The following is a 13,385-nucleotide window of genomic DNA, read 5'->3' as shown; positions in this document are numbered from 1 at the left end:
CTGCTCTTTGCTTACACAGAGGTACCACAGGCCTCAACGGGGTTCTCCCCCTTTGAACTCTTGTATGGCAGATAAGTCCGGGGGCCCCTTGGTCTGGTAAGAGAATCCTGGGAAGGGGTACTGAACTCAGCCGAAGTGTCCATCATAGAGTATGTCATGCGGCTCCATGACAAAATGCAGGCAATGACGCTGCTGGTTCATGAGAATATGGTGCAGGCCCAGGCCAGCCAGAAACTGTGGTATGACCGGAACACCCGGGAGCGGGTGAACGAGCTGGGTCAGAAGGTGTGGGTCCTAGTACCAATGACCCAGAACAAGCTTCAGGCGGCCTGGGAAGGCCCATACCCCATATGCCAGCACCTCAATGATGTGAACTACGTGGTCACCATTGACCAAGCCAGGAAGAGGCAGAAGGTCTTCCACGTGAACATGATGAAAGCTCATCATGACAGGGAGGCCTGTGCCCTTCCTGTGTGTAGCATCACCGAAGAAGGCGAGACTGAAGTCGTGGTGGACCTACTGGCCTCCGCCTGGGAAGGCGGGTCTATTGAGGACGCAGAATTAAACCCGCAGCTATCCATGGACCAGAAGCCCCAGCTGCGAGAGGTGTTCCAGCCTTACCTGACTCACTTCAAGGGTGTACCAGGGAGGACGCAGCTGGCTGTCCACCAGGTGGACACAGGGAGTCACCCCCCAGTCCGTCAATCTGCTTACCATGTCTCTCTAGAGGTGCAGAAAGACATGAAGGTGGAGATAGATGAGATGGTGTACCTGGGGCTGATCCAAAGGTCAAAGAGTGTGTGGACCTCGCCTATTGTCCTGGTCCTGAAAAAGTACCGGACCACCCTTTTTTGCATGGACTACAGGAGGCTACATTCCATCACAGCTCCCTATGCCACGCATCGATGAGCTGCTGGATTGCTTAGCCGGGGCCCGGTACTTGACAATTATGGACCTGAGTCGAGGATACTGGCAGATTCCTCTGTCCCAGGAGGCCCAGGAGAGGTCCGCCTTCAGTACACCGTTTGGGCTGTATGAATCCCTCGTCATGCCCTTTGGCATGAGGAATGCACCTGCCACTTTCCAGCGATTAGTTAACCAGCTTCTCGAGAGACTGGAGGGGTTCGCGGTTGCAAACCTGGATGACATTGCCGTCTTCAGTCCCACCTGGGAGGAACACCTGGCGCACCTGGATCAGGTGCTCAGGCGGGTCCACGGCTCTGGGTTGACTATAAAGCCTGCAAAGTGGCAGGTAGGCATGACGGAGGTGCAGTACCTTGGACACCGAGTGGATGGTGGAACTCTGAAGACAGAGCCCGGGAAGGTTGATGCTATCACCTCATGGCCTTCCCCCAAAACCAAGAAGCAGGTGATGTTCTTCTTGGGTATGGCAGGGTACTATAAGAAGCTTGTTCCAAACTATAGTGCCCTTGCTAAGCCTCTGATGGACATCACGAAAAAGAAGCTACCCCTGACATTCAACTGGACAGCTGACTGTGAGTGGTCCTTCACGGCGCTGAAAGCTGCCCTGGCCAGTTCCCCAGTTCTGCAGGCCCCTGACTTCGCCCGGCGGTTTGTAGTCCAAACGGACTCCAGTGCGTTTGGCCTGGGTGCTGTGCTCAGCCAGGTAAACGGGCAGGGGGAAGAGCATCCGGTGATGTTCCTCAGCCGCAAGCTCTTACCTTGGGAAGTGGCATACGCCACTGTGGATAGAGAATGCCTCGCGATAATGTGGGTCATGCGGAAGCTGCAGCCCTATCTATACGGGCGCAACGTCACCACAGTGACTGACCCCCTCAGCTGGCTGCAATGGGTGTCCGGTGACAATGGTAAACTACTGCGGTGGAGCCTGGCTCTACCGCAGTACGATTTTACCATTCAGCACAAGAAGGGTAGTGAACATGGCAAAGCCGACGGTCTGTCCCGTCAAGGAGAAACCGAGGAGGTAGGCTTAAGGGGCGATCTGTAAATCAGACCCTACGATACCTCAAAGAGGGGGAGATGTCATAGAAACATTCTTTCTCCCCCTGAAGCCCCTCTCACCCCTCCCCTATAGTATTTGTCAGTGTTTTCCTCTGACATAGACCTGCGACAATTTGCATCTAGCTGAGGAGGACGCAGCTCCTTAACTAAGACAATTCCCCAGCTGCAAACTGCAGGATTTTCGGCATCAAAACAAAATATGGAATAACTAAAGCTCCATACGCCCGATAATGATGGGACCTATATTTTTAGTGACAGGGTTAGCTAAGGAACAATATGCTTATTTTCCCATAGCTGTAAGCCCCTCCGGGGAGCTGTGGTGCAACAGTACCAAAATAACAGACTGCAACTATATCGTGTGTGTGGTCTCTGGAGAAAGGTAAATTCATAACGGAAAATATGGTATCATTTTTGGGCTGCTGCAGTCAACCAGCGAGAAATTCTCCCAGAAGTGGAGATTCTAATAAAATTATGAAGTTTAGACACCAGCCCACATGATGTCAGCACAGGGGGGTGGGGGCAGGTCTCTCCCTTCAGCATATAAGAATCCACTGAGGATGGATCAGTACTCATTGCTGGGAGTATATGTATCACAAACAAGGGTTCACGTTTGCTGAACGGGCATAGGAGAGCTCCCCTCCAGCTATATTGAATCTTCTCTGCGATCGCATAGTAAGTTTCTTCTTTAATCCTTATTATTTTGTGTAACTGTATATTCTGTATTGTACTGTCCCTTTCCCTCAGCAATTTTTTGGCAAACGTTAGTAGTGATGAGCAAGCACTAAAATGCTCGGGTACTCGTTGCTCGGGTCGAGCAAATTGAAATACTCGGGTGCTCGACCCGAGCAATGAGCCAATGTAAGTCTATGGGAAACTCAAGTATTTTTCAGGCAGCTCCCCCCGGCGGTCTGCAGAGGGCCTAAAAATTGCCCAAATCTATGGGAACAGTGCTCAAATGACATGGGAACAGCATGGAGAAGACCCCTGGAAGCATTTCTGACTCCCAGGTCACTGCTGTTAACAACATTGTAAGAGTATTACGCCACTTTTACGGACTCACAATGAAACATACAAAAACTAAACCAAAATGGATTTTCCTGCGAAATATGTTAAGGAGCATCCTTTCCAGGCTAATGACTTGTATATAAAGCAAAATAAATAACCAAAACCAAAAATACTCCTCCACACCTTGGGCTATGTTCACACGTTGAGTTTTTGATGCGTTTTTGCACTTTTGCATAGCTTTCAACCAAGACAAATGCATTCACCAGGAAATGTAATTTTAACATTTTAGAACCTTATCTGGCCATGTGGTGTGTGACACATCATCAGACACATGCATACAGTGCTGAAAAGACATGGGAACAGCATGGGGAAGACCTCTGGAAGCATCTCTGACTTCCAGGTCACTGCCTAAAAGTGTGCCCATCATAAGTGATCCTTGGCACACGCAAAGATGCCTTCTGCCATGCACCTGTCGTTGCAGACTTGCAACAATCACCGTCCACGTCCTTGTCCCAGTGCAGCGTTCAGTTGTCCTACCCCATTCCTTGGAATGCAAGCGCAAGTATGCAGGCAGCCAGCCACCCACCCACCCACAGTCTGCAATACTATGCTGCCAAATTTTTGACAGCTGCTTGCACTTGAAATGTGGCCTATTAAGCTCGTGGAGGCGGAAGCTTTTCACAACCTCATGCCGGCGGCGGCCGGGTGTCCATACTCGGTCCCCAGCCGCCACTATATTTCCCGGTATCGCCTCCGCCTTCCACAAGCACGGGGCCCACAACATTACCTGTGCCCAGTCCACAACTTTTTTTTGCTGACAGTTGTATTTAGCTCGGTGAAAGGACTGGCATAGAGGGAAACCCTATCTAGCTTGCATGTCATTTCTCACAGGAAGTCCTGTAATGCAGCTTGTTGCAGAAGCAATGGCAGCCCGTCCAACATCAACTCGCCCTTGTTGGTGGTGCTTTGACACACACACATCTTTCTTTGCGCATTTAATTTCTTGAATACAGAGTTGGACAATGGCCTGATCTGTAATGCTGTTTGAGAAATAACATGCATAAGCATGGCTGATCCACATTAAAAAAGCAGCCATAGAGTGTCCGGGAACCTTCCCCCACACTTTTCTTAGCCAGGGCTGCTTTTCGGCAGGGTTGGACGGGCCCACCAGAGAACCAGAGACTCCTCCGGTGGGCCCTGGCTTCTCCTTCAGGAGAGTTCATAGTGCCGAGGTGAGGCCATGATGATGATAGAGACCACCATCTGCTTAGTTTTCTGCTACTCGGAATGCAAGTGCAAGTATGCAGCCAGCCACCCACCAGCAGGCCGCAACACTAAACTGCCAGATTTCTGGGCAGCTTTTTGCACTTGAAATATGGCCTTTTAAGCTCGTGGAGGCGGAAGCTTTTCACAACCTCATGCCGGAGGCGGCCAGTTGTCCATACTCGGTCCCCAGCCCCCACTATATTTCCCGGTATCGCCTCCGCCTTCCACAAGCGCGGGTCCCACAACATTACCCGCGCCCTCCCCAGTGCACTTATTGGGAAGGACCGCCTAACCACAAACACGTGGACAGGTTGCCGCTTGGCCAAGGAAGTGCTGCAGTGCTGTCAGCTTGTGACTGATGTGGTCATTTCGGAGATGGAGGAGGAGGTGCATGAGCTGAACATTGTGATTACATTGTTGTTAAATTGGTGACGCTGTTTTTTATACTAAAGAAAGATCCTATTGTTTTGTATTTTTTTTAGTTTTTTTTAAGACAAATGCATTCACCGGGAAATGTCATTTTAACATTTTACAACCTTATCTGGCAATGAGTGTGTGACACATCATCAGACACATCCTGTTTTTTTTTGATGGAGGGACTCTGAAAGTCATAAAGCCTATTTTTATAGGGACATCAGATGGCCCTTACTATTCTTAAAAGGCCAGCAGTCGGCCCTAGCTATTGTTAGAGAGCCACCAGCCGGCTATGCTTTGTTGTTCCCATTATTAACAAGTGGGTCTCCTATACTGTTATTGCATATCCAGTGACTGCAAGGGCTGCCAAAAATTTGGATGCAACCCAATACCCCTTTGTAGAGACATAGAGGAGGGTCTCAGTAAAAAAAATGTTCCCATTATAAAGGAGCGGGTCTTCTATAAGTGGTAATGCCCATGCTGTGACTGCAAGGGCTGCCAAAATTTGGGAAAAACCCCACTAAGAATTTAAAGACACATGGAGCTGGGCCACAGTCAGGGCCGTCTCCAGGTTTTTGTGGGCCCCGGGCGAAAGAGTCTCAGTAGGCCCCTTTAGCACATACCACGATTCATGATGCACAGATACTGCGGAGAAATATAAGTATACAACACAGGTCCCAGGCTGCTCCCTCATGCTTCACATATGCAAACATGCACGCACACACACAGTACGCAGACATGCACGCACACACACACAGTATGCAGACATGCACGCACACACACACAGTACGCAGACACGCAAACATGCACGCACACACACAGTACTCAGACACGCACACACACAAACACAGTACGCTGACATGCACGCACACACACACAGTACGCAGACACGCACGCACACACACAGTACGCAGACAAGCAAACATGCACGCACACACACAGTACGCAGACACGCAAACATGCATGCACACACACACAGTACGCAGACAAACACACACACAGACACAGTATGCAGACATGCACGCACACACACATAGTACGCAGACACGCACACACACACAGTACGCAGACACGCACACACACACAGTACGCAGACACGCACACACACAATATGCAGACACGCACACACACACAATACGCAGACACGCACACACACAATACGCAGACACACACAATACGCAGACACGCACACACACAATACGCAGACACGCACACACACACAATACGCAGACACGCACACACACAATACGCAGACACACACACAATACGCAGACATGCACACACACACAATACGCAGACACGCACACACACACAATACGCAGACACGCACACACAATACACAGAAATGCACACAATACGCAGAAACGCACACACAGTACACAGACATGCGCATGCACACGGTACGCAGGCATGCACACACATACACACATGAACATGGTACACAGATATACACACACAATACGCAGACACGCACAGATACATACACATACATATTTGAACACATTCTTAAAAACACATATAAAACAGACATAAATATATATACACAGTCATACACACTGACATACACAGACATTCATATCATACATGCGCACACATATTAGAAATATTTTTTAAATGGGGATTGGGGAAGCTCGCTCACCTGCCCTCTAGCCTGTGTCCCGTCCAGCTCCTCAGTCATGTGGCAGTGCAGGGCCTCAGGCGTGTCACATGGCCCTGGACCATCAGGGGGGCCCACTCGTTATCGGGGCCCAGGCCGCTTCCCCGAAATCTGTGCAGGGCCGCCGGTGCTGTTTAAGCCCTGCTCTGTTACATGCAGCAGCAGTCAGTGTGCAGTCATTGTGGTGCTGCTCCACCAATCAGGCCCAGTGCTGTCACTTTCCAGACATGGCCGTGCGCTGTGCGGCTGTGTCTGGTAGTAATGACGCGGCAGGGGCGACACACAAGCACAATTAAAGGTGCAGTGTCGCCCCTGTGTGTCATTACTGCCAGACACAGCCGCACAGGGCGCGGCCATGTCTGGAAAGTGACAGCACTGGGCCTGATTGGTGGAGCAGCAGCACAAACACTGCACACTGACTGCTGCTGCATGTAGCAGAGCAGGGCTTGAACAGCACCGGCGGCCCTGCACAGATGCCGGGGAAGCGGCCCGGGCCCTGATAATGAGTGGGCCCCCTTGATGGTCCAGGGCCCCGGCATTTGCTCGGGTACTGGCCACAGTAACAAGGTACGACATGTTCCCATTAGAAAGGAGAGTTATAGGGTATGCAGTGAGTCCAACGGCTGACAATTTTAGGAAAAACCCCACTAAGAATTTAAAGACACATAGAGCAGGGCCACAGTAACGACAAATTCCCATTAGAAAGGAGAGAGTCTCCCATAGTGTTGGCCTATGCAGTGAATGCAAGGGCTGCCAAAAATTTGGAGGCACTTCAATGCCCCTTGGAAGAGACGTGGAGGAGGGCCTCATAAAAAAATGTTCCCATTAGAAAGGAGCGGGCCTCCTATACTTGTAATGCCCATGCACTAAGTGTATGGGCTGACAAACATTTACCCCTGGGAGGTATACATGAACATACTGTATCAAAAATATTTTTTACGGGCATCATAAACACCCTTTAAAAAAATTAGGTGGGTGTTGCATCACGGACCACGGTCACCCTGGTGATATGGTGGTGGAGGATGAGGAGAAGGAGGAGGACAAGAGCAAATAGCCAAAATCAGGAAGCGTATACCCATGTGTGAGTGTGAAAAGGTGCATGGGAATACACCTCTCAAGAAAAGACACTGGATTGGAGTTTATGTTCCGCTGCTATCATTCGGTGGTAATGAGAAGTCTGGCCCAATCCAGCCCTTGTTTATTTTTATAATAGTCAGCCTGTCAGCATTTTCAGTTGACAGGCGGATGCGCTTATCAGTTATAATTCCACCAGCGGCACTAAACACCCGCTCTGATAAAACGCTAGCGGCAGGGGAGGCCAGGACCTCAAAGGCATAGAGAGCCAGTTCATTCCACGTATCCAGCTTGGATACCCAATAATTATAAGGCACAGCAGAATCACGGAGGACGTTGGTACGGTCGGCAAGGTAATCCCTCATCATCTTCCCAAACTTTGCACTCCTTGTGAGAGTACCCCGCGCCTGAGGGCCTGTGCGATGGGAGGGTCTGAGAAAACTCTCCCAGAACTTTTGACAGTGTTCCCCTGCGTCTGCTGGATTGAAGTTGTGTCTCTCTCGCCTGTACTCCTTGGTTGTCCAACGAAGTGTGCCCTCTTCCGCCAGCGTTTTCAGATGGGAATTTTTTTAATAGTTCCGCAACAAGGGCCTTATGGTACAGCCCCATTTTTTGTAGACCTGTCTGCCTCAGGAATAAGAGATATAAAGTTCTCCTTGTAGCGTGAGTCTAGAAGTGTCACCAACCAGTAATGGCTGTCACCCAAAATTTTGAGAATGCGAGTGTCACGGGAAAGGCAGCATAACATAAACTCAGCCATGCGTGCCAGACTACTAACAGGCAAGACTTCCGTGTCCTCACCAAGAGGAAGACTGACCATGCTCTCCTCCTCCTCCTCTCTGTCCTCTGGCCATCCACGCTGAACAGACGGTATGACAGCTGTGCAGGTAGTACCGTCTATAGTGCATGAAACTAGCTCCTGTCCTTCCTCCTCCTCCTCCTCTTCCTCATTGTCATCTAATCCACGTTGGGATGAGATGAGGCTTGGCAGTGTGTAATTACCCTGTATGGTTCCTTGCTCCATCTCATCATGTTCCGCCTGCAATGCATCCTCTTTGATTGTGAGCAGAGAGCATTTCAGAAGACAGAGAAGCGGGATGGTGACACTAATTATGGCGTCATAGCCGCTCATCATCTTGGTGGAGTCCTCAAAGTTTGGGAGGATGGTACATAAGTCTGACATCCATGTCCACTCCTGAGGTCTTATGTGTGGAGTCTGAACTGAATAGCGACGGCCTTGTTGATGCTGGTACTCAACAACTGCCCTCTTTTGCTCACAAATCCTTCCTAACATCCGCAGTGTAGCGTTGCAACACGTGGGGACATCACACACCAGTCTGTGAGCCGGAATCTGCAAACGCTACTGAAACACTGCAACGGCGGCGGAAGCTGTAGCTGACTTTCTAAAATGGGCACACATACGGCGTACTTTAACAAGCAGATAAGGCAGCTCCTGGTAGGATTTGAGAAACCGCTGAACCACGAGGTTAAGCACATGGGCTAGGCATGGTACGTGTGTGAGCTCGCCTCGCCTCAGAGCCGCCACCAGGTTCCGGCCATTGTCACACACGACCATGCCTGGCTGTAGGTTCAGCGGTGTGAGCCACAGATCTGCCTGCTCTTTCAGAGCTGTCCACAACTCTTCAGCATTGTGCGGTTTGTCACCTAAGCATATTAGCTTCAGCATAGCCTGTTGCCGCTTGGCCGAGGCAGTGCTGCAGTGCTTCCAGCTTGTGACTGATGTGGTCATTTCGGAGATGAAGGCTGAAGAGGAGGAGGAGGCTGAGGAGGATGAGTTGCAGGAGCTGTAGACCGTGGGGCCAACCCTGATTGACCTAGGGCCCGCAATCCTTGGCGTCGGGAGGACGTGTTCCGTCCCAAGGTCTGACTGGGTCCCGGCTTCCACTATGTTAACCCAGTGTGCCGTCAGCGAGATGTACCGTCCTTGCCCACAAGCACTTGTCCACGTGTCCGTGGTTAGGTGGACTTTACCGGTCACTGCGTTGTTGAGAGCACGGCTATTGTTTTGGGACACGTGCTTGTGTAATGCGGGGACGGCACACCGGGAGAAATAGTGGCGGCTGGGGACCGAGTACCGAGGGACGGCCGCCGCCATCAGGTTGCGGAATGCTTCCGTCTCCACAAGCCTAAAAGGCAACATCTTGAGCGCAAGCAGTCGTGAAATGTGAGAATTTAGTAGTGTGGCCTGTGGGGCGTTGGCTGCATATTTGCGCTTGCGTTCCAACGACTGGGGTATGGACAACTGAACGCTGCGCTGGGACAAGGACATGGACGTGCTTCCTGATGCTGCTACTTGAGAGTGTGCAACGACAGGTGCAGGGCAGGAGTCATCTTCGCATGCACCATGGACAGGGGATTGGCTTGCATCCACAACAGCAGAAGAAGCAATGGTGCCACCCGCAGACACTGTTCCTGGACCCTGGGGTTCGGCCCACAAAGTCTGGTGCTTTGCTGCCATGTTCCTGATCATGCTGGTGGTGGTCAGGCTGGTCGTTTTGCCACCCCTGCTGATGATAGCCTGACAGGTGGTGCAAATGGCCTTTTTGGGGTTATCGGCAGAGTCTTTAAAAAACAACCAGACTCGGGAAGACCTAACAGTTGTACTGGCAACTTCCTTTGTGTTGGTGTTACGGGGAACGGTTGCCTGCCTTCTGTCTGCGGCCACCACACTGCTTCTTCCTGCCTGTTGGGGTGCTCTGCCTCCCTCCCCCTGTGTGATGCTGGCCTCGCTCTGCGTGTCCTCCTGCCAGGTTGGGTCAGTTACTATATCGCCTACCACCTAGTCTTCCACTTCCGCACCCTGGACCTCCTCCTGACTTTCTTGCAATTGTGTCTCATCATCGTCCACCTCTTGTGACACTTTCCCACCGTCGCTTTCATGTGACCGTGGCTGCTCAGATATTTGGGCATCGCTACACACGATCTCCTCTTGCCCCGTTTCAAGTGGACCAGACGAGAGGCCCGAATCTATAAATGGAAAAGTGAACAGCTCTTCAGAGTGTCCAAGTGTGGGATCAGTTGTCACTGGGTACTCGGCCTGGGGGGAGGAAGGAGGATCAGGGTGAGGAATATGCGGTCCAGACTCACGGCTACTGAGACTTGACCGTGTGGAAGACAGGGTGGTGGTGGTGGCTAAGTGACTGGAAGTGACGCGCCCCCTGGGTCGTGGGGTACTCGGTGCCGGGCCAGACGTTGCTTGGGGAGATGTCACAGCGGCGGTGACCCGGTCCGTGACCCAGGGCGGTCGGTAAAAAGGGGGATTTTATAGTTTTTATGTATGCAGTTCGTGACGCCACCTATGGTATGCGGCTATGTGGAGCCGCCGCTTCAGCGCAGGTCCTCTGAAGCTGGTATTTAATGCAGCAAAGTTGGTTTGGCTCTCCACAGGTAGAGCTTAGCTCCAGGGCAGTGTAGATGTTGCAGTGAAGTAGATGATGCTGGGCGTTGTAGTGCAGGGGTGATGGCGCCGTTAATAATCAGTCCACAACTCAATGGCAGTTTCCTCTTATGTTTACTTGCCTTGATTAAGCAGACCAGGACCCAGGTGCTGGCTGGAAGTGGAAGTCCGGGCAGCCTGGAAGCAAGTAAGGAATCCACCTCGCCAGGTGGAGTTGGAGGCCTTCCCTTTTGCGCTAATCTCTTTGGCCTTGCTACTTGTAGCTGTGCTGTGGCTCTCGTCCCTGAGTACAACGTCTTTGTGCTCACCCGCATGGCAGGCAGCTCGGGCCTTGCTGATGCGTCACTCCCATGTGGCGGTGCTCGGCCCTATCGTGCTGCTGGTATCAAAAAGAAATAGTCGTCACTCCGTATAGCTAGAGTGGTGCACGTGGAAAACAATGTCTGTAGGAAAAGAAAATCCCGGCACTCACGTGTTGATAATCAGTTGATTTATTCCACAACTCACACAAGACGTTTCAGCCTGTCCAAGGCTTTTTTCAATTGTGGTTAAATACATTCAGTCAAGATATTTATAAACAAATCCACGGAAATGACATAATTCTCATTAACATAAAAAAAAGAGTAGACCAAAAAAAAAAAAAAATTATATATAACAGAATTTATAACAACATACAAAAATTAAGCAATAATAAACTCAAGTTGCATAATGAAAAAGAACAAGTGAATTCATATATTTAAATAATCCCCGACTACACATAAAACCATATACATCGCAGATTGTAAAATTTATTGCATGCATATACCACATTATATCTTTATTTCTCCATATTCTTTTAGCTAAAAATATGTAACATTTCATAATTTTTCCAGAAAAGATCCTTAATGTTTTTAAGATTTTTTAATATTTCCCATGGAATCAAATATATCAATGACAAGTAAATTCATATATCTAAATAATCTCCAACCAAATATGAGAATATAAATCCTAAAACATGGATTCCATTTCATAATTGTATCAAAAATATTCCCATCTAAATTTCTCAATGTTCTTTTTATTAAACACATTCAACCTTATGTAATTTTTCTGGAAAAAATTCCTTAATATTTTTAGATTTTTTCAAAAAGATTTTTATTAGAACAATACTGTTTATTACATTTGTATATACAACTGATTCCTCATGAACAGCCTGCAACAAGTGACTAAATCTATCTTTTATTCTCTTGCCCTTTATAATTCTATTAGTAAATACCTTATAAAGAGATCAGTATACTGCCATATTCCCATAAATCCCAATTCACATAGTAGAAAAAATTCATCATATTATTTCTATATCACTTTATATCACATTATAAATTGTAACTACATATAAATCTACTGGTGAAGGAATAATCACAGACATACGGGAATAGAGAACATCTATGTCCTAAGTGATTCTCACCTCCCCCAGATCGTAGTCTGAGATAAGAGTGACTTTTTAAATTTATCCTTTGTTATCCTCTATTCCCTAAATTAGACCTTATTTATTTCGTTAAAGGTGACAGTATAATTAACTGTCCACCCGTGATTCCTAGAAATACATAGGGAAGCCGTCCATCTTACATCATGTCTTATCTCCGCATTCAATCTTATTTAACCCGACAAAATGTGGCAAGTATAATATGCATCCCATTTGTTCCTATGCAGATACTTCAGGATTGCATCGCATCTGAGATGTCTAGAAAGAGAAATAGGATGTATATATTACTCATTATCCTAATCACATAATACCACTAACATCATATTCTCGATTCAGGCCATTCGGATGTAAAGTTCCCAAAGTATAAATCCAAAAGGCTTCTCTACGTAAAAGGATTTTTTTGATACTGCCTCCTCTTCTAGGTGTATCTATTTGTCCTAACACCTGATATTTCAATTGGGCTATTGAATGTCCTTTTTCCTTAAAATGTAATGGAAGGGGAAGCGAAGTATCTCCACACCTGATAGTGGATTTATGTTTATTAACCCGTGTTCCTACTGACTGCATTGTTTCTCCAATATATGAAAAACCACACGGACATTTTATCTGGTAAACCACATTTGTAGATTTACATGTGTAGAAGCCCTTAATATTAAATCTTTTACCTGTCCTAGGATGACTAAAATATTCCCCCTTAATTACATTACTACATTGAGCACAATTCAGACAGGGAAACGTTCCTTTATTTTTTGTTGAAAGAAAAGTTTGTCTTGGAATTATTGCATCGCTCCCAACATCCGCCCGTATTAGTTTATCCTTCACATTGGGCAATCTCTTATTACAGATAAGGGGAGGTATATTAAATTCCATCACACTCGGATATGCCTGCCCTAGAATATGCCAATATTTCTTTATAATCTGATCTACTTTTAAATTGACCGGATGATATTCCCTCACAAAGCATATACGTGATTCATCCCTTCTACGTGTTTTTTCATCAGTAACCACCTCTCTCAATGCCCTATCTAGAATACGTTGGGGATAGTCTCTCAATCTAAAATTTTCACACATTTCCTCAATTCTTTTTGAACAGATAGAGGGGTTGGTAA

This window comes from Phyllobates terribilis, unplaced genomic scaffold, assembly GCF_046119375.1.
Source record: "Phyllobates terribilis strain yellow unplaced genomic scaffold, ASM4611937v1 Scaffold_4__5_contigs__length_816908805, whole genome shotgun sequence".
NCBI lineage: Eukaryota > Metazoa > Chordata > Amphibia > Anura > Dendrobatidae > Phyllobates > Phyllobates terribilis.
The sequence above is the reverse complement of the archived record's forward strand: the minus strand, read 5'-3'. Positions refer to the sequence as shown.